Here is a 24,272-nt window from a genome sequence, read left to right on the forward strand (position 1 = left end):
AGGATGCAGACCTATTGCTCACTTCTAGGAGGGAGTGGAGAAAAGATGAGCACAACGGAGCCCGCGGGAGGAAGGGGAGTGGCCACAACTGGTACAAGGCTGTAGCAAATCATTCTGCTTTCTACTGGCTCGAGGAGCAACAAGAGGAGAAATGGGGACCCTCTGAGTAGCAATTCTTCACAGGCAGTGCAGCTACACCAGCGATGGGCCACATGTAACTAGGACGATCTCCCGGGCTAGGGTAGTTTTGATAACCATGCTTGCATGCCTAGAATTTGCAAGCCATGCCCACTCAACTACAGCAGCGCTGTGATTGGATGCAGAGGGAGCACACGGTCCTCACAGCCAACGTTGTGTGCAATCAGCACACGTCTTTGTGTTATGTGCATGTCACTTTAGTAAAACCAGTAGGGGGAAAAAACCCTACTCAGAAACCAGCAGAATCTGGCAGCCCAGCATGTGGAAAACAGTAAATAAAATATCTCACGGGCCACACACAGAGCCCTGATGGGTCACGTGTGTCCTGTGGGCTGCAGGTGGCCCACCACGGAGCTACACCATACCCCCTACTTCTGGCACAAAGCGAAAGCCCTGAGCAAGGAACTGCACAATGCAGACTGGCAGCCCAACGGGATCAATCCATCCCCATGCCCACCATATGCAACATAAAATATCAATCCTTAGCCAGACTCAAGTAGATCAGTCTTTCCTGAGTATGACACACATGGCTCATTGACTGCCAGACCACGGACAGCAGGACAGAAACAGCAGCAACCTGCTGGGACGTGAGCAAATCCCCAGATCTGAACGTCACCTTCGCCCATCACGTCCCACTGGTCTTGATCCCAGTCAGGCTAGAGGATCTGGCCTGAATCTAGGTGATAAAAGGAGGGAGCCAAGAAACTGCCTTCACAGAGACAAGAATCAGAGGGGTAGCTGTGTTAGTCTGAATCTAGACTTCTCGTTGTTTATACCTTCATAGAATATAGCTACTCGGGGGGGTTCAAACTTCTTTTCTCATGATCTACTTGAAGAAAGTGGTTGGTGCCTGCGACCTGCTATAAGTTGACTAGAGTGTGGGCTCTGGGTGGGGCTGAGGATGGGAGCTTTGGGATGTAGGAGGGGGCTCTGGCTTTGGCGGGAGGTCAGGGCTAGGGCAGCAGGGACTCCCAGTCAGCAGTGCAGTGGGGGTACTAAGGCAACTTCCTGCCTCTCATGGCACCCCAGACCGTGCTGCGTCCCAGAAGCAGGCAGCAGCAGGTTCCCAGCCAACGGGAGTGGGGAACTAGTGCTCAGGAGCAGCGTGTGGAGCCTTGCGTGCTCCCCGCCATGTAAGAGCTGGGCCTGCTTTCGGCTGCTTCTGGGGTGCAGCACAGTCTGTGGTGCCAGGACAGGCAAGGAGTTACCTTACCAGCCCTACTGGTCACCTGATCCCCCTGCAGCAAGGAGACCCAGCGCCCGACATTCACCGCCCAGCACTGGGTTGCGCCCGTCGCTTGAAAACCACTGGGTTAGGAAATAGTTAACAAATCTTCCTGCCTCAGAGAGGCAGGAAGCACATGCCGCTGTCCCCGAGGTCTCTTGTTCTGAGCGCCTTCCAGCGAGCACTGACCTTTCATCATTGGAGTGAAGAAAATAAACCCCTGGACGTGGCTTGCACTGCACAGGAGGTCAGACTAGATAATGGCCGTGATGCCTCCGGCCTTGGAATTTAGGAACTCAGGCAGCTAACAGATCAGCTGCTAAGGGCGGGGCTTACTGCAAGTCAAGGGGGAGGAGACATACCACCCAGGCCAGCTTTTGCAGCAGCAAAGGGACACGGTGGTTGAAATGCCAGCTGATACAAATAAAAGGTGGATAGATGCAGCATGTGTAGCTGATAGAACATTACTGCCTGCTCCCATGTCCCTTTGGCTCGCGAACTCAGGTAAAAGCCTGCGAGGGTGGCTGATGTATGTTACCCTGTTCTGCTGTCGATGCCTCCTTCCAAAAGAGCCGCATTATGGCTCTCCGCTGCTCCAGGGTCTGCTTTCCAGCTGGCCTGGTAAAACATCTCCTTTGGCACCACCTCAGGTCAGTGGGAATAGGAAAAATATGAGAAATTGGATTTAATATGCAGTCATAGACAAACGTGCTGTGGTATCTAGCATCAAGGGGCTGAGATGGCCCACGCTGCTGCCGGCTGATCTGACAGGCCAAGGGAAGTCTCTCTTGCTGGTTGCTAGGTCACCAAAGCGGTTCCTTCTTCCCAGCAACATTGCCTTCATCTTGGATGATTCCAGCCTCAGCCAGTTGTCCTTCAGGCAGGAGCTGAGCTCAGCCAAGCACTGGGAGAGTGGGGAGAAAGAGCGCTAGGTATTGTGTCCATTAGAGCCTGCGACTCCTTATGAGCCCCCTCGGCCCCAGCATGGCTTCATGGAAAGGCCTCTAAAAGACAGGCCGCTCTGAAGGGACAGGCAGTGAGCACCACTGAGCCCTCAGGAGGAAGCGGAGTAGCCACAACTAGTGCAAGGCTGTAGCAAATTATTCTACTCCCTCTCCCCACCCTGCCCCGCTCAAGGAGCAACGTGGGGAGAAGCGGTGACTCTGTATCAATTTTTACACGGGCAGTGTAGCTACTCTAGCGATGGGCAGCCTAGGCTAGTGAGTGGGCCACAAAGTCTCAAAAGGAGTAGAGCCAGCTGCATTGCAGAGTTAAGACAACACCATATGATGGTCAGTGTCACACATTTCTGCTTTGTCCAGGGCAGGGCAGCCAGTAGATTTCGGGAGCTCGTGTACGATGGAGCAGTGGCCAGCATGAAGCTCCTTGGCCTTTTGGTAGTGTGTGTGGTCTTGGATTGAGTTGAGGGTTGCGGGAGAGACAGGACCACAGTAGCAAAGCTGCCTCTGACTCGGATAGCTGAGGGGTGACTCGGATAGCTGAGGATAAGAGGTGAGGAAGTAGTGATCTGACACGGATAAGAACATCTGTCTTATGCCCCGCCCCCAGATCCCTCCTAGACAAAAGATGCAGTATAGTGGGTGACCAGCAGCACGCGAAGATCTGGCAAGTATACCAGAGAGCGGGTAGGAGATTTTGGGCCGTGGTGTCAGACGTGCAGTCAAGGATATGGAAGCGTTTTGGGATAAAAAGGATGAGAAGACTGCCACCATGTCCGACAGCAATTCAGGCAACCGTTAGCCATGTCTGAAGGCCTGTGGGTCGGCAGGGTTTCTACATCACCTCACAGTGAGGTGAATACGCTCAAGAGTGAGCTGCTTTTGTACTTGAGGCTCGATGGACGTTGGATAGCTACCCCACACCTGCCTTGGTGAATTCTGGGAGCGACCATACGGACTAGCCAAGCTGCAGGCAGAACCAAGCCGAGCTGGCATCTGGCCAGGTCTGAGTGATGCAGGCCAGGGTCGGGGGAGGAAGTAAGTTACACTTGTCATTTGCAGCCTTAACTGCTTTTTTTTAGATGACTTTTGCACTAGTAAAGCACAGAGCTCCATTATGCACAAATGACTGACAGTTTGGCAGAAGTTTATGGCAGAATTTTTTAGCCACTCAGGGCTGCATACTTTATATAAAATGTCTTTATCTATTGTCACATGTTGGTATTAAAATATAAAAGTAACTTGCTGCCTCTCCCTGGCTTGCCTTTCCCATTCGGCTCCTTCACTTGTTTCTCTTTCCTTTACCATATGCAACAGATGTCCTCCTAGCTCTTTAGTGACCATTCCCCTCTAATTTCTCCTCTCCACCCTTCTTTTTTCTTCCTTTCGCAGTGTTGTTCTCACCCTCCCTCTTTTCTCCCCAACTCTCCCATTCTCTCCCCCCCCCCCCCCCCGCACCTGTAGTCCCTTTCTGTGCTCTCCTGTCTCACACTCAAAGGCAAACATACATGATGAGCAGGAACAGTGACCACTCAGAGCGTTGCGAGATCTGCCCACATGAAGCCAATTTAGCTTCACAGCGCCTGCTCCCACAAGGTTAGCTCGTGGGACATCAGTGTTGAAGGCTGATGAGCAATAGCACAGAATGAACTCGAATGGCTGAATCATGACCTTGCTCTGGCTGACAAAGGACTTGGACCCCCTAGACCCATTGAGCGAAAAGCAGCCTCACTGGAGCTAATGGAATCAAGTCTCTCTTCCAGTCGGTGGCAATAATAAACTCTTGTCTGGTTATTTAGAACCACCACCAGAGGAGGACAAACACACATTGTTCTAGAATCTGAGGGCTGGAAGAGACCTCAGGAGGTCACCGAGTCCAGCCTCTTGCCCAAAGCAGAACCAACCCCAACTCAATCATCCCAGCCTGGGCATTTGCTACAGTAAACTAGATAAACTCACTGCCCAGGCTATGAGATCTCCAATGGTGGCCACAAAGTTCTCACTAGGTTATATCCTGGTACTCATTACTGATTGAGAGTTACCTTCTCGATAGTAGAAACTGGCCAGAGGCTGGTGCCAAGTGAAAGCTTCTTGAGCAGACACCAAACGTTATGCTCTTCGTGGTGGCTGGCGGATCCCCCTGGCTGAAGGAGGCACTGGTGCTCTTAGTGGTGGGCTCAGACTCTCTTTCAATGTCTCTGCCAGGAACAGATAGGTGGCTGGTGGAGGTCTGAGATAGGAACGTCTCTCATTTCATCTCAGGACTGGAGTCCACAATATTCTCTGGCTAGGGTACAGGGCCCACCTTCTACAGCGCTCCTCGTCTGAACTCGGAGGAGTCTCTGCAAGGGCAAGCGTTTGGTTGGGTTTCTAGGAAGGCGCCAAGAACACATTTAGTGCAGTTATGTAGCAAGCCACAGACTTTGCACATGCCTGACTTTTCCATGAGGCACCACTACTTCAGGGGACCGGCTCAGCAGTGTGCAGGCAGCAACGTCTTTGGCATGAAGAGACGTCGACCTACACAATTTCAGTAAAGCTTTTGTCTTTCCATTGACTGCTCGATGCACAGAGACGGTGCAAAGGGGTGGGCTGCGCTCTTATGTTTGGTCTGTGCCAGGGGCATTCATACCAGCTAGGGAGGCAAAGTCCTCATTCACCAACCTAGGCTCAGGGCTTGGGAGAACTGTGTATTGCTCCCCCATATGGTATTCCAGGCTTTCAGCCAGAATAAAGCAGGAGCGTAGCTACCGGTGGGCCTGAGTAGGCCACAGATCAACCACTCAGCATCCAGGCCCACCCAAATCGGGGCCAGAGGCCTGAATCCACAGGCTGGCCACATGGCTTTCCTGATGGTGCCACTCGCTGCTGCCCGGCCCCAGCGCTAGCCCCACAAAGGGGTGTGGCCTCATGGGGCAGGTCTGGGTGGGGCTACCGTTGAGGTCGGAAAGTGGGGCAGCAGCAGCTCAAGGTGCCAGCAGGAGGGGCATGTGGCGGGGCTGACAGACACCGAGGTGGGGTTGTGAGGGGTGAGCAGAAGCCCCAGCGTGACACCCTCTAGCCCATGGGTGAGCCACACAGTGTGCGCACCCCAGATGCCTGCTGAGTAGTAAGGGGGGAGGAAGGAGGGAGTCAGGTCCCCCATTCCTCCTGCCAGGGCACTGGATCCCTCTTGCATCCCTTCCCCTTACTGCCCCTCTCCCCAGTGCATCAGATCCCTCCCACCCGCATCCTCTTCCTGCCCTCCCCAGAACACCTCTTGCGCCCGCCCATCTCCACGGGGCACCAGATCCCTCCTGCATATCTAATCCTTCCTGCTCCCTGATCATCCCACCCCTCTAGGGTTGCCAGATGGTTGAAACAAAAATACCGAACACCCCGCCCTCCTGCAAAAAAAACACTGAGGAAAAAAAGGGGGGGAGCAAAAAAAACCAAAAAAACCATTGAAATAAAACAGAGTTAAAACAGCATGTCTCCTTTAAGAGTGAGTGCAGGGATAGGAACAGGGGAGTGGTTGAGCACAAAGACCCAGGCCTTGGTCGGCAGCCATTTTGTGCCAGCAGCCTTGCAGAACCAGGTAATCATGGGGGCTGAGGTCGGAGGGCTAGCGGGTGTTGGGAACTGAGTGTTTGTAGGTTGCCGGGTGCCCGACATTTTTGCCTCCAGGCCAGGGGGGAAAAAAAAAATAAATCAGAAAATACCGGACATTTTAGGTGTCCAGTATCCTCTGAATTTTTTTACCGGACAGAAGATGAAAATATTGGACTGTCCGGGTGAATAGCGGACACCTGGCAACCCTACTCCCCTCCCCCCAGCCATCTATCAGTGCCCATGCACCTGAAAGCTGGGCCCACCCACATTTCCTGTTCTAGCTACGCCACGGGCATTGCCGAGGGCCACAAGGTCACTGGATTCACAGAAACACAGAACTCCAACCCGGCCCAACCTCAGTGGCACCTTCTGCTCGGGCCTAAGTCACCGACACGCTTTTGAACCCGCCCCCCAACGCTACCTAACGTAACATGACAAGCAGCCGCAGGCCTCAGAACCAAGGAGCCCGAAGCATGGCGGGAAGGAATATTCCCATAGAGCAGCACTGCAGCTGGCTAAGAGCATTGGGGTGCAGATGGACCCTCCACTAAGCCCAGGGGACTAGGGTAGCTGCTTAAATACAGCAATTCCCGAGGGAAATGCCAGGAGAACTTCAAAGAGAATAGGAAAATAAAGGAAGTGTGAGAAAACCACCCTATTTTCCCTCCTGGAATCGGGCAGGATCATCCTCCTGGCTATGGAAATGGGCCCACTCCCTTTAATTTACTGGAACGACACATGAGCCTTAATCACCTCAGAAGCAGCCCTCTCGTGCTCTCCCAACAGGCCTGGAAACTGAGCCTCTTGTAGCTTTTGGCACCAGGAAACGAAATTTCTTCTCAGAGACCAAAAATTCCAGTGCACTGTAAACACGGAGCCACTGGCCTGTGATTAATCAGTTAAGGTTTTTACAGCTCTTTGAAGACGGAAAAGCACAACAGACGCGATAAGTATTTATCATTATTATTTATATGACATTTCGTTTGCATCTCAGGCCAGCTCCCCGTGCAAGTGTTCACGTCACAGGCCGACACCATAAATGTCACTGCTGCAAACCTCGGCAGAGCACCTAAGGGGGCTTCCGGTCACTTCTCACCCAAGGAGGCAGTGGCTTCACGTCAGGCTTGACTAGGGCACATATTTAATCTTTAGGAATCTGGCTAGGCCCCCGGGGCTATGCACAGACATCCGGCTGATTTCTAGGGCTGTGCAGAGGCTCACTCGGGTGCTGGGCTGGCAATCCAGGAAGGAGGGGGTTGAAGAAAGTCTGCCCTTCTCCTCCGTTTCCCATGACCCCCCTCTGCCACTCTTCACCCGCTTGCTCCACTGTTGCTAGCATGGCTGGGAGGAGCGTTTGCTGGACAGTGGCTGCCACTGGCATGTGATGTCCTTTATTGATTACACCTTTTCAGAACAGGACTAAAAGATACAATATTTAGTGCTCCAGGGGCTGCTGGTGGCTTGTCTACATGAGGGCACCCAACGTGAAGGCGGGTGAAACATTGAACTGCTGGTGGCAGAAGTGGGATGGATATATTGAGCATGGCATGGCCCTTTTCTGCTGTGCTGAGCCTGCCCCTGGCTGTTTCCTCAACCCCAAGTAGGGTATGGAACCCAGAAAGAGTGCAGGGGGGAGGTAAAGTGGCTAACAGGGAGCAAGCAAGAATTTCCCACAGGGAAATGGGGTAGAACAAGACATTCTCCTCCAGGAATCCAAAAAAAATCCTATTTCCATAATGAGCACAATCTCTACCTCCCAGACCAGCACACCAGTGTTCCCTGTAAACTGAGCACTTGAGTGGGCACCCAGGAGAAGTTCAGGTGCCACCCAGCTGAATAGCAAAGCACCCACAGCCGGTAGCTTGAGTTTCTACAGGTGGTGCATATCCGCACATGCCTCAGCGTGCATAAAATTTATTCTGCACATGGATAGAAAAAAAATTAGAAGGAACATTGCAGCACACCCTACCGGCTTGATCTCAAACCCAGGAAATTAGCTGTTTCCAGGTGATTCTCATGTGGGGGGCCCAGTTAACCAAAGGGTTAAGCAGTTGTGCTCATTTGGGGCTGAAGTCATTATATTCTTGCTGCATTTCCTATGCAAGTTCTCATAAAGGAAAATAAATGGATCCCCTAAGCAAGCCCAAGTCTGTGCAGTAATGGCATTTGAGGAAGGAGAAAGAGATTCCAGCTCTTTTTTGTTTAAACAAAACAAAAAGAGGGAAAAGTTGAGGCCATTTGCAAAGGCCTTTCCCCTCCCTCCCAGAAGAGCGATAAAGGCCTTTTGGCAGCGTGAAAGTGAGTTTATTTTGGTTTGTGTTGTGCTGCTGCTGTGACCCCCTCAGCTGTTAGAAGGCAAGCGTGACAGCGCGATTGTTTTTACTGGACTACATCGGAGTTTTTAGTCTTGCAAAACTGATTTGGGAGCTGTTTGCACTGATTGCTGCTGAGGGCTCTGACCGGAGCCCATAGACTCTTCCTTCATTGTGTCCAAGGCTGGGGCCGTGTAGGCCGGGAATGGGAATGCAGCCACTTGCAGCTGGTTTAAATCATCACTTTCTTCTCATTTCATTGCACAAAGCAGCACTTGAATATTTTCTTGCTATTGCACTGAAATGTGAGTCTAATTAGATGATAACGAGGCTCTGACATTTTCTAATTGTAACCCTAGCTGTGCTAGGGATCGTTATGAAAGCGATTAAACTATTGATAAGGAGGAGAAAGGATGTTCTACCAAAGAACCTGCCATTTGGCGCTCAGCCGGGGCGGCCACAGGATTGCTGAGCCCCTGGGCAATGCGGGGAGGGTGCACGGCTTGGGGCCCCGGAAGAGGCAGACCCTGGGGCAGACGGGGGCAGGACTAGGCAGCCAGCCCTCAGTGCTGCCCAGAGCATGCAGCAGCGGCGGCTGGGAGCCATGAGCCCTTTAGAAGCTCCAGATCCCTTTATACACACTCCCCTCCCGCATTGGCAGGCCTGCACACAGCCCAGAAGGGACAGGACAGTGGGTGAACCCAAACTTGGACCCAAGAGTAGGTTATCCTCCAGCCTGCAAAAAAAGCAAGTCTTGTCCTGGGATGTATGAACAGGCGTGTTGTGAGCAAGACATGAGCAGTCCTTCTTTCACTCTACTCTGTGCCAATTAGGTCTCAACTGGAGTAGTGTGTCCAGTTCTGGGTGCCACGTTTCCGGGTGCTCTCTTGGAGCAGGTCCAGAGAAGAGCCACAAGCATGATTAAAGGTCTAGAGAACATGAGCTATGGAGGAAAGACTGAAAGAACTGGGTCTGTTTAGTCTGGAAAAGAGCAGACTGAGGACACGATAACATCTTTCAATTACCTAAAAGGTTGTTACAGCAGAGGGAGAAAATTATTCTCCTTGACCTCTGAGGATAGGACAAGAAGCAATAGGTTTAAATTACAGCAAGGGAGGTTTAGGTTGGACATTAGGAAAATCTTAACGGTCAGGGTGGTTAAGCATTGCAATAAATTGCCTGGGGAGGTTGTGGAATCTCCATCATGGGAGCTATTTAAAAGCCGTTTAGACAAACCTGTCAGGGATGATCTAGATGGTGTTTGGCCCCACCATGAGTGCAGGGTCTGGACACGATGACCTCTCGAGGTCCCTTCCAGTTCTAGTGTTCTATGATTCTAAGTACTTTTGCAGGGCCCTGCTCCCTCAGTGAGTTCTACACATGCCAAAACCCAATGAAGGCAAAGGGTTCTCTATGGGGTTGCAAGAATCCACCACCACAACCTCCTTGCAAAGTCAGAGCATCAATCCTCTATGATTAAACCTGCGTTAATGGATGGAGTGGGTGTGCGTGCCACATACAGCATATACATTTTTCTGTATAAAGAAACTCAGCCCAAGGTCCATAGCCAAAAGCTCCCAGCAGCTCAGGCGGACGGATCACCGATAAATCAGAGATCCCTGAAATTCTCCCACGCTCTTGCGCCATGTGGTATCCGCTGCTTTTCTGCACTGGGCCTAGGGGATACCACCAAAGGAAGACGTAGAATGTTTAATATGATGCCCTCCCACTACGTTGGGGTCTGAATGGAAGAATCGGACACAAAAACTGGTTCAGGTGAAAAAAAGTTACTCCGGGCCTTGGGTGGAATAACCGACGTGGAGCCTCACCAGACACGAAGCGAAGGAGACGACTGGATTCATGCATTTCCACACCTGTCTCTGCTAATGGACGAGTCCCAGAGCAAACATTAGCACTTCACATTCTATGGATTTTAGACGCTCTTTCTGGAAGGTTTTCATTCCACAAAAGAAAAGAATTAGCACCGAGGGACAAGTAATCTGGCTCTCATCTGCTCCAGCGTTTTTAAAGGGCGCGGTGCCCATTTCCGTGAGCTCAGCGGATGTTTCTGAAGCCAAGCGCCTCTCCTCATGAGATGGGACGAGCAAACGGGTTTCCAGGGCTCGGAACGATCACAGGAAAATGGCGAACTGGAAAGGGTTTTATTTTAACTCGCTTTGAACCCCATGAATGTAATGCATTAAAAATCGTTTTTCCAGCAGACAGAGAAAAGGATGCGGTATCCTGTGGCTTTGGCAGTTCAGCGAGAGGCACGGCATGCATGCTAGCTGCGTGCCACAAGCTAGCAGCATCAAGCCAGGCTGATTATAGTCTTCCCAATTAGGCTGCCTCTGGCGCAGGCTGCTGGGCAGTGTCTATCCTTGGCATCAGAGTGAGAACCTCCCCAGATTAGTCAGTCTTCTAGTTGGCTCCACATCTTTACAAAGCTTCCATAGCCTCTTATTATTTATTAGTGGTCTCTTTAAACACACAGCGCTGAGCCCTCTGCTGCTCTGCATTTGCACTGAGAATTTACAGATGGAGGAGAAGGCGGTTCTAAGTCAGCTTTCCACTCCCACCCTCTCAAGCTGGCCGGAGACCAAAACATCTCCTGGTGTTATTTAGAGCAGCCTTAGAGCTGCTCAGTTACTCCAGCTGCAACCAACCACCGAGCCAGTGGGGGACCTAGCAAAGAACTGCAAGCTCTACCCTTAAAAAACGAGTGGTCCTGTGGCACCTTAGAGACTAACCACAATATGTAGAATCATAAGCTTTCATGGGCAAAGCCCACTTCATCAGATGAATTGGAGTGGAAATAACAGAAACCAAGAGATCTAGAACAGCAGAAGAAGTACTTGTCAAATGTAGGACCTGTGTTAATGAGGCTAATTAAGTGGGCTGGATGTGTCCAATACATAGCTTTTGATGTGGAAAAGCAGATGTTAATGGCAGGAGAAATTGACTTTGTAATGCGCCAACCAGTTCATGTCTTTGTTCATGCTCAGGGTAGAGGTGTTAAATCTGTAGATGAATTCCAGTTCTGCAGACTGTAACTAGTTAGTGTGAACGGTTAGCTCAACTCTTAGCATGCCTCTTCCCCATAGGTGAGGGTCAAGGAAAGTAGAATTAGCAACACCAGTTTCACACCACCTGAGAATTCCCTGGACCGGGCAGAATACTCGGCAGCTACAACAGGGCTGAGGAGAGAGCCTGTTGCATCTAAACAAAGCAAAACCATTTTCAATGATGGATTAAAGGAACACGTGCAGGTAAGTGTCCCAGTAGCTGAGTCCAAGGGTAGCTTATAGTCAGTGATTCAAGTCTTCCCACAGCCATTTCTTAACCAATCCCCCTCTCCAAGGGGATAAAGACTTGTCTTTTTTACCAGCTGCGCTGTTTATAGTGGATCTGCATAGACCCCAGTGGTTCAGTTGTTCTTGTAATGACAATTAAGCAGGAACATTCAGCTGCCACCTGCAGTGTCTACAGGCCAGCTATGTAAACTGAGGGGACAGATTTCCAGGCATGGCCCTCTGTAGGCTAGTAAAGTCTGAGCACTTCTTAAAGTATGTGGTTTCAGATGCATCTGGACAGCATCAGCGGGTGTGGTCCGACCACTGGTACACCCAGGACTGAAGATGCCAGCAAGCTGCGGTACTTGTCCAGAGAAGAGTCTTTGAGAACTAGGGAACTATTTTCAAACAACAATTTATTCATCCCTAAGCCAAGGCTTCTTTCTTGTTCACGAGCAGACCGTCGTTTCCATGAAACAGCTCATTGCTGAAATTCATGCACTGCAATATTGGCTGCATAATTTCCAGCCAACCGCTTGCAGCCAGCATTGTTTCCATAGTCACAGTTTGAAAGGTGGACCACTCTGAGAGGACGTATAGCTTCCAGAGCATGTTCCTTCTTTGTCTAGGTCCATCACTCTTAGGCCAGGTCTATATTACAGGGGAAGATTTCTTTAAGGTACATAATTCCAGCGCCATAAATAACAGCTGGAGTCGATGTGCCTAAATCCAAACTTTTACACCGTTCCCACAGTGGGAGGTTGACGGGAGAAACACTCCCATCAACTTTCCTCACTCCTCACAACTGGAGTACTGCTGCTGACGGGGGTGTCCTGAAGCATTCGATTTAGCGGGTCTTTATTAGACCCGCTAAATCAAATGCCAGAAGATCGACCACCACAGTGTTAATCTTCCCGTTAGTATAGACAGGTCCTCAGAATCTTGTACCAAGACAAGGAGATTTGGATCATAAATAAATCTGACAATCAAAGTTACAATGCTAATATTCATGATAATGACTGGGGAAAATCACTTTCTGTTACTATTCTGCACTATTTGCATTAAATTTGCTGTTTCAGCATCATTCCTGCCAGTACATATTTGCTACAACAGCCACAGAAAGCAAATGAAAAAGGTCAGAAAGGGAAAGTGAACAAATTCATTGGAAAAAACTCAAACATATGCTCGAAGCTGGGAAAATACTGCAGAAAATATCCATAATTTTCACAATACCCAGCCAATGCACTGGGCAGCTTGCATATGGAAATAGCATTAAGTCCAACAGAGCCTAACATTTACCAACTTTTGATGTTTGAAAAGTTTTAACTTAAAAAAAAAAAGGCAGCATTCTTTTAAGCCACATATTGGAAAGCCGCAAAGGAATTTTTAAGAGTTCCCCGCCCCATACTTTAACAAACAGTTTCGGTTCTATTTTTTTTTTTTTTTTTTTGGCTGGGAATCTTCATTAACAGAAGAGGAACTACCAGGCACGTTCCTCTAATTCACAGATGATAATAGATTAGGAAATATGGTAAACAACAGTAAGGAGTGAGAAGGCCCCAGAGGAATGGAAACATGGGTGGAAAATAAATGAGATTCCATTTGGAAAAATACTGTCTTGGTGCCTTTGGGGAAAATAATTTGAAACACACTGACACAATGCGAGGAACCTGGGAAGCAAGAGTGACTGACGGACACTTTAGAATCACCACGACAAAATTCAACAGGAGTTTGTAATGCATCACGGGTCTGATCCAAGACCTATTGAAATCAATGAAGAGATTCCCATTGGCTTCAACAGTCATTGGAAAGGGGCTATGGTCAACATCTTTTTGGGCTGTGGGGGCATGACAAAGCAGAGAAGTAAATGACCTGTTCTCTGTGATGATTTGCCATAAAGATATTTGCGAGAGAGTTTCGAGAAGAACAACAAAAGCAATCAGGGTGGAACAAATGCATTATGAGGAAGGATTAAAGTAACAGAGAGCTGTGTTGCTTGACTGAGCAGTGACTATGGCAGCAGGGGACACAAGTCCACCCGTATTTGAAAGATGGGAACATTAAGGAAGGAGTGGAAGCATTTAGGGGCCTGCCCAGAAACATGAGGACAATGGGATGGAACCAGGAAAGGGGGAAATTAAAGTACATCACACTGAATGTTTCCCAATGGACAGCCCATCCACTGGCATATTTACAATTAGATAAGCACAAAACTCTAGTCAATGTACAAGAAACTACTGTCCTGGCCAGGAGATGAACTGGGTACGGCTTCATTGGTCTCTTCTCCAGTCTACAAGCCTGTAAGTAACCCACCCTCCCCCTGGGTTACTCTCCTAACCCAGATGGGATCAATGAAGGGTACGTGCAGGAGAACAAGCCCCTTTCAATACTACTGACTCCTGCTGGGGATGCCCTGAGTAAAGGGCTGGGGAATGGCCGCTGTTTTGCTCAGAAATAAGATAGGTCTGTCCTCACTAGGAACAGTTTGCACATCTGGTCTCCCCCCCTTTCCTTAATCTTTCTCCTCTCCTGTGCCCTGGGATTCTCTGCTATCTCCCTTCTCCCAAGCTCCAGCCCACATCATTGGGAGAGAGGGGTGGTCACGCGACTGCTTTCTCAGAGACTCTTTGGTGTGGCTACAGCAGCTCTACTGACATTCACAAGGCAAATGGAAACCTGGGACAAGATCCTGCCAGCGCTCAGCTCCTGTGGAAATCAGTGGCACAAATCCCCCTGAACTCAGTGAGAGCCAAGTTGGCCAGCACGGATGGCTTCAGAAAAAGGCGTCTGGACTCATTCCGGCATCAGTCTTCCCACCACAGAACGCTGGTGAACTGCAAAATTGGAGAGAGAGCAGAGTCCTCTCAAGTCCCACCTCGTCCATTCTCGGCCACGTATAAGTCCTAGGCAAAGGAATTGCGCTTGTGGGAAAAGGCTTCCCACATGCACCATCACCCCTAAGGGCACAGCATGGGTCTCGCTTCAATGAGGGCCTGCCAGACAATGGCAAACACAAGGCGGCATGTAAGAATTGTGAGCAGGGCTTCACTCCATGCGTGTAGACGCTCTACAAAAGCATCTGCTCTGACCTAACTGGAGACCCAGTTCAGCGAAGCACTAAGCACATGCTTTAGACAGCAGAGCTTCAAGGCACTTGATCAGAGAATCCTAGAACTGGAAGGGACCTTGAGAAGTCATCGAGTCCAGTCCCCTGCCCTCACGGCAGGACAGGACTGTCTAGATAAGTGTTTCTCAACCTTTTTTTTTTAATAAAGTATCCCTTTAAAAAAAATTATAAGTACCCCCAGTTTTCAGAGACACAAATTTTTTTTTCTGCCACTGCAAAACATTTGTTTAAACAACTTAATCGTAGCTGGGAGGGCGATTAAATTTTTGGGTGTAAAAAGTACAAAAATAATAAAATGCTGTAAACCTTAAACCAAAAAACCTTTTTTTCCAAATTTCAGTTGTGCTGACATACACCCCAGACTTCTCTCGAGTACTTCTATGGGTACTTGTACCACTGGTTGAGAAACACTGGTCTAGATCATCACTGATACATGTCTACCCAACCTGCTCTCAAATATCTCCACTGATGGAGACTCCACAAGCTCCCTTGACCATTTATTCTAGTGTTTCACCACCCTGACCGTTAGGAAGTTTTTCCTAATGTCCAACATAAACCTCCCTTGCTGCAATGTAAGCCCCTTGCTTCTTGGCCTAGTCTCAGAGGCCAAGGAGAACAAATTTCCCCCCCTCCTCTGTGTAACACCCTTTTAGATACTTGAAAACTGCTATCATGTCCTCTCTCAATCTTCTCTTTTCTAAACTAAACAAGCCCAATTCTTTCAGCCTTTCCTTATAGCTCATGTTTTCTAGACATGTTGCTCTTCTCTGGACCTGCTTCAATGTCTCCGCATCTTTCCTAAAATGTGGTACACAGAACTGGACTCAATACTCCAATTGAGACCTAATCGGCACAGAGTAGAGCAGAAGAATAACTTCTCGTGTCTTGCTCACAACACTCCTGTTAATACACCCCAGAATGAAGTTTGCTTTTTTTGCAACGGTGTCACACTATTAAGTCATATTTAGCTTATGGTCCACTACGAACCCTAGATCTTTTTCTGCAGTGCTCCTTCTAGACAGCCACTTCCCATTCTGTATGCGTGAAATGGATTGTTCCTTCCTAAGTGGAGCACTTTGCATTTGTCCTTATTAAACTTCATCCTATTTACCTCGGACCATTCCTAGTTTGTCCAGATCATCTTGAATGATGACCCTATCCTCCAAAGCATTTGCAACCCCTCCCACTTGGTAGTATTTGCAAACTTAAATCTATACTCTCTATGCCATCATCTAAATCGTTGATGAAGATATTGAATAGAACCAGTCCCAAAACAGACCCCCTAAATGCCCCACTGAACTGGGACCATAATGCACAATGAATCCTTAGCAAGTCTCAAGCTTTATTTATGCCCCTCCCTTCCTCTATCTCGGGTCTTTATTTCCCTCCTTCTCTGGGTCATACCCCCCCTTTCAGCCAGACCTGCGTGGAGGGACCTTTGGCCAACATGGGCACATGGAAGCAAGAGCTGCTCCACACATGACACTTCATGCATCTGGTTAATGAGCTGATTTGCAGATTTTCAAATCACCAGGTGATTTTGAGATCATATCTATAATGAGAGCACAAGCATGTTAAATTGTATCCATCATCCACGCTTAACTTTACCTTCTTTAACTCATACCTAGACTTGGAAGGATTTCACTTCTATAGGCTGAACCTCTTGAGTCTGGCATACTCTGGTCCAGCAACACCCAAAATCCAGCATGATTTTAGTTAACTAGATGCCCACTTAGCATGGGTGTGACCAAGTTCTCCGCAATCCCATAAAGTTGGTTTACAGCCACCAGACCTAGCTCTCAATGTTCTGAGCTGTTATTTAGCTCTAATTTACCCCTAAATGTCTTCTAAGAGCCCAATAAGCATTAACCAGAAGTGTTGGTAATGCTGCTGTACAATATTGACCTCCTGTGATTTGGCAAATTCTCTGGTGCCGGACTAGAGAGATTCAACCTGTTTTGGAAATGTTGATTTCAGTCTGTAACACATTGACAAAAACATTTCCACTTATAATAGAAACTAACAGATAAGTATGAAAAATCCTGCTTCATAACTAAAGAGTTTAAGGGAATTTACTTCATATATTTTGACATATGTTGACAATGCGTGTTAATAGTAACGAAGCTTTAATATTTTTAATCAAATGTCGTGTCATTAAATAACTATACCCTATAATTTCCCACAACTGTAAACATTTAAATTGATAAAAGATGCCTAGCAATATTGTTGAAATTATAAATTAAAAAAAAAAATCATGTTCTTCCAAGCCTACTTTATTCCAATAACTACACTGATCAGGAAATAAAATTTGCAGCCCATAAGAAATTCCAACATTTTTATCATGAAGGTGGACCAAATAGTCAAATTCTTGAAATATTTAATGGAACAAGATATTCTAAAATATGGATACATATTTTAGAAAAGCTTGTTGTTTTGGAAACATCAAAATGACTTTCAAAAACATCTCATTTCTGACAAGGCAAAAATATTATAATAAAAATGTAAATATAATCTACTAAACAAGGAAGTCGGACCGAAACATTCCATTTCAATTTCAAAGTTTCAAAAAACACTTCATTGACAATTGTTGAAATTGACACATTCCTGCAAAATAATTTTAAATTTAAATTCAAACAGCATTAGCCATGGAAAACTGTTCCATCAAATTTTGCAACCAGCTCTATTTACCATGACCAGCTGCCTCTATATAGCATTCATTTCAGATCAGTGGGAGACTGTTTATTCCAGGACCATATCATTTTTAGCACATACCCTTCAGAAGTAGCTTACTCGTGGCTCTTGTGAAAGATGACTTTGGAAATCAAACTTGTGGCTACGGTGGTGGACCTGGAAGAAGCTCTCTTTCTCTTTCACACATATTGGACAGGGACTAGATTTCCAGATGTTTTATTATATTGCAAACTCCTATGAATATGGAAGACTACACTATGTGCTAAAGAAAATTTTTCAGGCATATGATGTTTAGAAGACTCAGTCATCAAAGAGCTTTTGGATGAGGTGAGCAAGAAGGGAAAGAGAGAGAAACTACTGCCTAGTGGCACAGTGTCCAACATGCTGGCCACATGTGGCTATTTGGCTGGTTGAGTGTGGCTAGTTCACTATAACTGTGGCCACTATAGTGGTTACTGCTTTGGAACTGGTTGGACACCACGGGCTTAGGGGTTAGAACGCTATGCTGGGTTCTGAGTTTTTTATCTATCACTCAGAATCAGGTAGAGCAAGGATTTGAACCTGGTTTCTTGTCCATGGCCTCCCCAATCAAAAAACTCCATTTTCAATTTAAAAAAAGGATATTTCTACACAGTTCCATTTTTGCAAATATGTTCAAAAGGTTTTGAAAAAAAGTTAAATGTCAAAAGCACTAAAGATGCTACCCACATGGAATTATTACCTCCTCTGGACAGCTCTAATCTGGCATTTACACATCTTCCCTTGAAGTCAGCCCCACCGAGGAAGAATAGACATCATGACAGCAGGAGCAATGAAGAAGCAAGCAGAACGGGAGAATTATTCTGAAGGGAGGAGCTGAAAGGAGCAGGGTGAACATTGCAGTATTTAGAGATCAGCTTCTAAACCAGGAAAACGTGAATTGGAATTACTGTCACCCTGATAAATGTGACGCGCCGAGCCAATGGAATTATTTCCTCGGGAGTTGCAGAGCAAATTACTGAATTTTGTCATTTTATTTGACAAAGCCGTTTTGTCAGGCACCTGTTTTTATTAGCCCATTTTACTCACATTGGCATCCACTTAAGCAGGACAGCTGCTGAGGACACCCACCATGCAGCCTGCATAGAGTGCAAACTTACAGCCTAAGATAAAGAGTAGATAGGGGTGGTTCTTTTCACAGAGCCTTTGCATTACTGGGCCTAAAATGAATTGTTGAGGTCCTGGCTCTACACTGCCATACTAAGTCCATAGCTTCTCTGCTGCAGAAGGGAGTTTGAGAAACCATTTATCACATGCCCCATTGCCACCGTATCACCCTGTAATTCTCTTGATAAACACTGCCATGGGAAGGCCTACATGCCCAACCAAAGCCTGGAGGTTGCTTCTAACCAATCTCACACATGGTTGCCATCACTAAGCAGTCTCCTCTCCATTTATAGGGCTTGTCTACACTAAAAGGAAGATCGCTGCTGCCATGATCGATCTTCTGGAGTTTGATTTAGTAAGTCTAGTTAAGACTCACTAAATCAAACTCAGAGGTTGCCCCCACCAGCATCCAGTATGCCTCCTTTTGCGAGGAGTAAGGAAAGTTTAGGTTTGCTGTCATCGGCCTCCCACTGTGGGGTTGCTGCCAAGCTTGGCTTAAGGTAAGCTGACTCCAGGAGTTGTGTACTGTAAGCCGAGCTTCTGGGTCTAATGTAGACCTGGCCACATAGTGGATACAAAAAGTTTTAAAAAAATCTCAGATTTTTTAAAAAATTAAATGTATTTGTAAAAATAATCCTGTTTAAAATTTAATTTGAAGTGATAATGTATGTTAAGGCCCAGATTTATTAAAATAAAATAAAAATGCTGCATTTGTGAGCTCTCAAATTTTAATGTGGTAAAGTGCCTTTTTAACAATTGACTCAAGAAGAAAAACAACTAACTTTGGAGGTCAACTCAAACTTTAAAATACATCTGCTACAAAGTGACGTACTGCATTAAAAATCTACAACATTCAATCTTGTCAGTGAAGCAAATACTGGTATTTGTCTCTCTCCAAATGTAAATACTTGCAGCTTCTGTTGTGCAGGACAGCGTCTGCCTTAATTACTTTTGCTTTGTTTAGTTATCAAATGCAGGGACTAGTTTTTTCCATTTGGACTAGTTCAAATTGAGAAATCAAATGAGAGTTGAAAAAAAGCCAGAAAGCTTGTTTTTATCCAAGCTATGAATTAAAACCAGGTGGGAGAGAATGAGATCTACTAATTCTAAAAAACCTAAATCAAGGGGAATTGGGACCTAATGTACTTGCGTGCTTTTAAACTTGAACTAGGTGCCTACCAACATTTTCAGGTACATTCTGGCCCATGACAACCAGAGGCAATCAAATCAACTACAATAAACTATTTCCTTTGTTTAATGAATCAGTGTTAAATGCAACACATTTTAATATTTAGTTATTCCTTATCTATCCAGCATATTTAAGTGAATTGTAGTTAAACAAATAAAAACACATTTCAAATGCTGGTTTTGTACATTAACTGAATTCCAATTTCCATTCAAATGCACAAATTTACTAATTTTAATTTAACAAAAAAACAAAAACACTAAGAAATGCGTTATTCACCATTTTCTAAAAAATTAAGTATCCAAAAAGAAAGGTAAGTAAAGCTATATAACTGATTGAATAAATGTTTATGGATATAGTGTATCCGCCTGGTTAGCCAAAAAAGTTCCAAATGTAGCAAAACTCTGTATTTGGTTGCTGACCTTAATGGTCATATCCACCAATAAGATTGACCAGCTCACAAGAAAAAGGACTAGAGTACAAAGCTGTCACTGTTCTTCAATTTCCAAAGGAAAGCGAGAATCATTATGACATGTTAGAAAGAACTCTGAGATTTAGTACTGAAAAGTACTATGCAAGAGCTAAAATAGTTTTTATCAGTTTGCTCTCCAACAAGGAGAGCATGTCCTACTCTCTATTGCATTTTGTATTCATTGTTTACAGCAGGTCCTGCCAGTTCCAACGTGTTAAGTCTCCTGATATTTTATAGGCAAAAAGACTTGTATCCACCTTTCAGGGACGTGATTTTTAATAAACTCTGTTGTATGCACTGTTGTAGCAATGTCGGTGCCAGGATATGAGAGAGATAAGGTGGGTGAGGTGAGCTCTTTTATTGGACTAACATCTGCTGTCTCTTTCACCAACAGAAGTTGGCCCAATAAGAAATTACCTCACTCGCCTTGTCTGTTTAATAACCTGTTATTCCCTCCCCCACACCGTAACATGGCAAGAGAGATAAAGAGTAAGACTTTCTGGTACTGAACTTGGTCTGTAAAGATCACATACTTCTCGTTTAAAACTCAATTCAATGCCTACCAAAAAACCCATGCATTTCAATTGGTTCTTATTGGACCAGATACTTTACTTTCCATCTTGCATATTTTATTCTTCTGTCATCTGCATGACCTGCTCATTCATACCAAGGCAAGAGGACCAGTGCTGGGAGGGAAGAGCACAAGGTAGAGATAGTGATGGTGTTGCCTAAGAAAAACAAAACTCCATCAAAATGTGGCAAGGAGTCCTGTGGCACCTTATAGACTAACCAAAGTGTTGGAGCATAAGCTTTCTTAGGCATGCATCTGACGAAGTGGGTCTTTGCCCAAGAAAGCTTATGCTCCAACACTTTGGTTAGTCTATAAGGTGCCACAGGACTCCTTTCCGCTTTTGCAGATTCAGTCTAACACGGCTACCCCTCTGATACTTCCATCAAAATGTGTGTCTGATAATTCATGGCCTGTTATTGCACCCAGGAATGTGTTTGTTCAATTGTTTTGACTACCCCTACAATATTTCCCACTCAGCTGATCTGCCCCCATCAAAATGAGAGAAGGAGAGTAAAAATGGAGCAGACCTCTCAAGATTATCCATTATCTTGTTAACTAGAGGGAACCATTTTAGGGGGAAAAAATCTTGCAGAGAGGGTTCAGATTAGAATTGGTCCAAAAAAAAAAAAAAACCCACCAGAGGGAGAAAAAGGACTGTTTTAAAAAGATAAATTGGGAACATTTGGAGCCAGTCCAGTTCAGATTCCCAAATAGCAAGTTCAGCACCTGTTTGATATTTTTCCAACATGTTACACTCTACAATATCCCGAACCAAACTGTTATCTAAACCTAGAATTTCCTGACACCTGGGATCAGTTTGGGGCAGTTTTCTGTGAAGCTGAGGAATCCAATTACTAAACTGGTAACAGGATAAAAAAGCACAAGGGGACAAACCTACCCTACTCAATTCACTTACTGTCCACTAAGTAGAGTTAGTCTAATTAATGGAACAATGTAGATAAAGCATGAAGTGTTTAGACTAGATAACAGTGCCACCTAGTGAACAACCATGGAGTTTACACCTGAGCAGTTTTGAAGGCTCTTTTGACTGAAGAAGCAGTCGATGGTATTTGAGGTGCCTGAATTTATCAGGGCTGCCTGTATGAGCTCAGTAAAAAAGGCTCAAGGAAAATAAAATGTGCCTGCGTGTTAAGCTAGTTTCTCCATTCAACACTCCCCTCAGACCTGTCAGTTATACAAACAAAATAACTGACATTAACAAAAAGTATTTTCCGTAGGCCTTGAATGTAAATTTCTCCTCAATATGGCATTTGACCTACATTTTAAAAGTGACAGGTGGCTTTATAATTAAGAGATGGGATGATACAAGAATTTATAAAGAGGTTACAGGCAAGAACACATTTCTGTTTAGAAATTTAGGCTGGAGCAGACCAGCAATTTAATACAAATTCCTAAAACTCCAACCTGGATGTCATGGGGTATTGCAGGATTTAGGGACACAAGGCACAAGCCTAAGCATGTGGTAGAGGGTAACTAGTTCCCATACCTGGACTAATCAGTTTTCCATTTTAAGATCCAACTGTGAGTTAAGACTATAAAACACACCAACTACGGGATACACATTTTTAAAAGGGAAACCAGACTGTTTAGTTATTTGCAAAACCATGTTGAGTTATAAGCATATGACCACAAATTAGACAGAAGTAGCCACTGATGTGGTTTTTCCCTAAGAATTTATAGCCGTGGCAACGGAGCGTTGTAAAAAGAACACTCATGATCTATACAGAGCAGTGGTTTGAGACTGAACCAAAGCCTTTGGCGTGCTACCCCAATTCCTACCAATCTTTTTCTCTTTGGACATTTTAAAACAAATGAATAGTACATCTCAGGAATAATTCTTAAGATCAAATGCCTGTAAATTTGATGCATGGGGATTGTTAGTGGGTTCGATGGGATTGAAAGAACTTCTGAAGTATAGTTTCGAAATCGAGTATTTTATTCAGAAATATGTGAAAACATGATTACTTATATGGCAAACTACAAACATCACAAGATCTTTCTCCTTATGGGCCAATACACTAGTAACATAGCCCTAAATATCCATCTTCTTTTGATAGCACTTGTGTGACATCTGGTGGTGAAACCATAGATTGCAAAAAAAAAAATCAATAGTCTAAGGGTGTGTCTAGACTACCTAGTTTTGTCGACAAAAGTGGACTTTTGTCGACAAAACTATACCAGCGTCTACACTACCGCTGAGTTCTGTCGACATAACGTCGACAGAACTCAGCAGTTTTGTCGACGCTGGTATACCTCATTTTACGAGGCATAACACCTTCTGTCGACAGAAGGTGTTATTGCCTGTAACACTGCGTCCAGACTACGGAGTTCTGTCGACAAAGCAGCTTGCTTTGTCGACAGAACTCAATGTGTCTGGACGCTCTTTGTCGACGGAAGTTTTGTCGACAGTATCTGTCGACAAAACTTCCGTTGACAAAACGCGGTAGTCTAGACATACCCTAAGGGATTTTTTGGACTCAGCCCTTGTTCTCTCTTTTCCTGGATGCCGCCAGCATGCCCTCCAGACTAAGGAAGACCAGAAAGCTGAGAGGTCACGTCAGCTATGGCCACATCAGCAAACATCCTGGTGGCGGTGGCAATGCTTGGGGCCTGGACCACCGTCAGATTAATTTTGACAAATACCATCCTGGTTATTGGAGGGAAGTTGGTATGAGATACCACCACTTGAAGAACCAGAACTTGTGTTCCGCTGTCAACTTGGGTAAATTCTGGACACTTGTTAGTGAGCAGACAAGACAACTACCAAAAAAACCGGGCTGGATTAGCACCTGTTATTGATGTTGTATTCTCGGGTCCTTTCAAAGTCCTGGGCAAGGGGAAGCTGCCCAAATAGCTTGTCATTGTGAAAGCAACATTCTTGAGCAGGAGAGAAAATCAAAGATGTTGGTGGAGCCTGTGTGCTTGTGGCCTAAATCGTTTTTAATCACGTATGAATAGAGACTGTAAAATGTCAAAAAAAAAATTTTTTTTGAGGGAGACCCTACAACAAACTCATAGCAGGGATGGAGCCATATCAATAACATGTTTATGTAGACCAAGATTTTCACGTGACTAGTGACTTTGGGTACCCAACATGTTTTTTAAGAGACCAATTTTCAGAAGTCACTGAGCACTCATCCACCAGAAGCCAGATTGCTTTAAGGTAGGGGTGGGAACCTATAGTCTGCAGGCTGGATCTGGTCTCTGGTTTACTTTGACCTGGTCCGCCGCCAGACTTGGGGCTCCCCTCCACCTCCTGCACAGCGGCATGAGCCAGCTTTCACACTCCAGTCCTGCAGCAAGTCTCCCGAGTAGCATGTGCAGAGCCACAGTGCATCAAGTTGAGTGTGAATGAGGTGTGTCTTTCAGCTGGAAGCTAGATCAGTTAGTTTTGGTTTGTTTTCCTTCTCACTTGGGGACCAAGTCAGTGAGATTTTTTTTGTTTTATCTCTGTTTCTCACTTGTTTGTGGCCTTCGACT

General features: G+C 46.0%; 1 pseudogene; it reads left to right on the forward strand.

Annotated features, from left to right (window-relative positions):
- Positions 1-23,306: 23,306 nt before the first annotated feature.
- On the forward strand, positions 23,307-23,725 carry LOC142830806 (large ribosomal subunit protein uL15 pseudogene; annotated as a pseudogene).
- Positions 23,726-24,272: the final 547 nt, after the last annotated feature.

Source organism: Pelodiscus sinensis, chromosome 10, assembly GCF_052426305.1.
Source record: "Pelodiscus sinensis isolate ZL-2025 chromosome 10, ASM5242630v1, whole genome shotgun sequence".
Taxonomy (NCBI): domain Eukaryota; kingdom Metazoa; phylum Chordata; order Testudines; family Trionychidae; genus Pelodiscus; species Pelodiscus sinensis.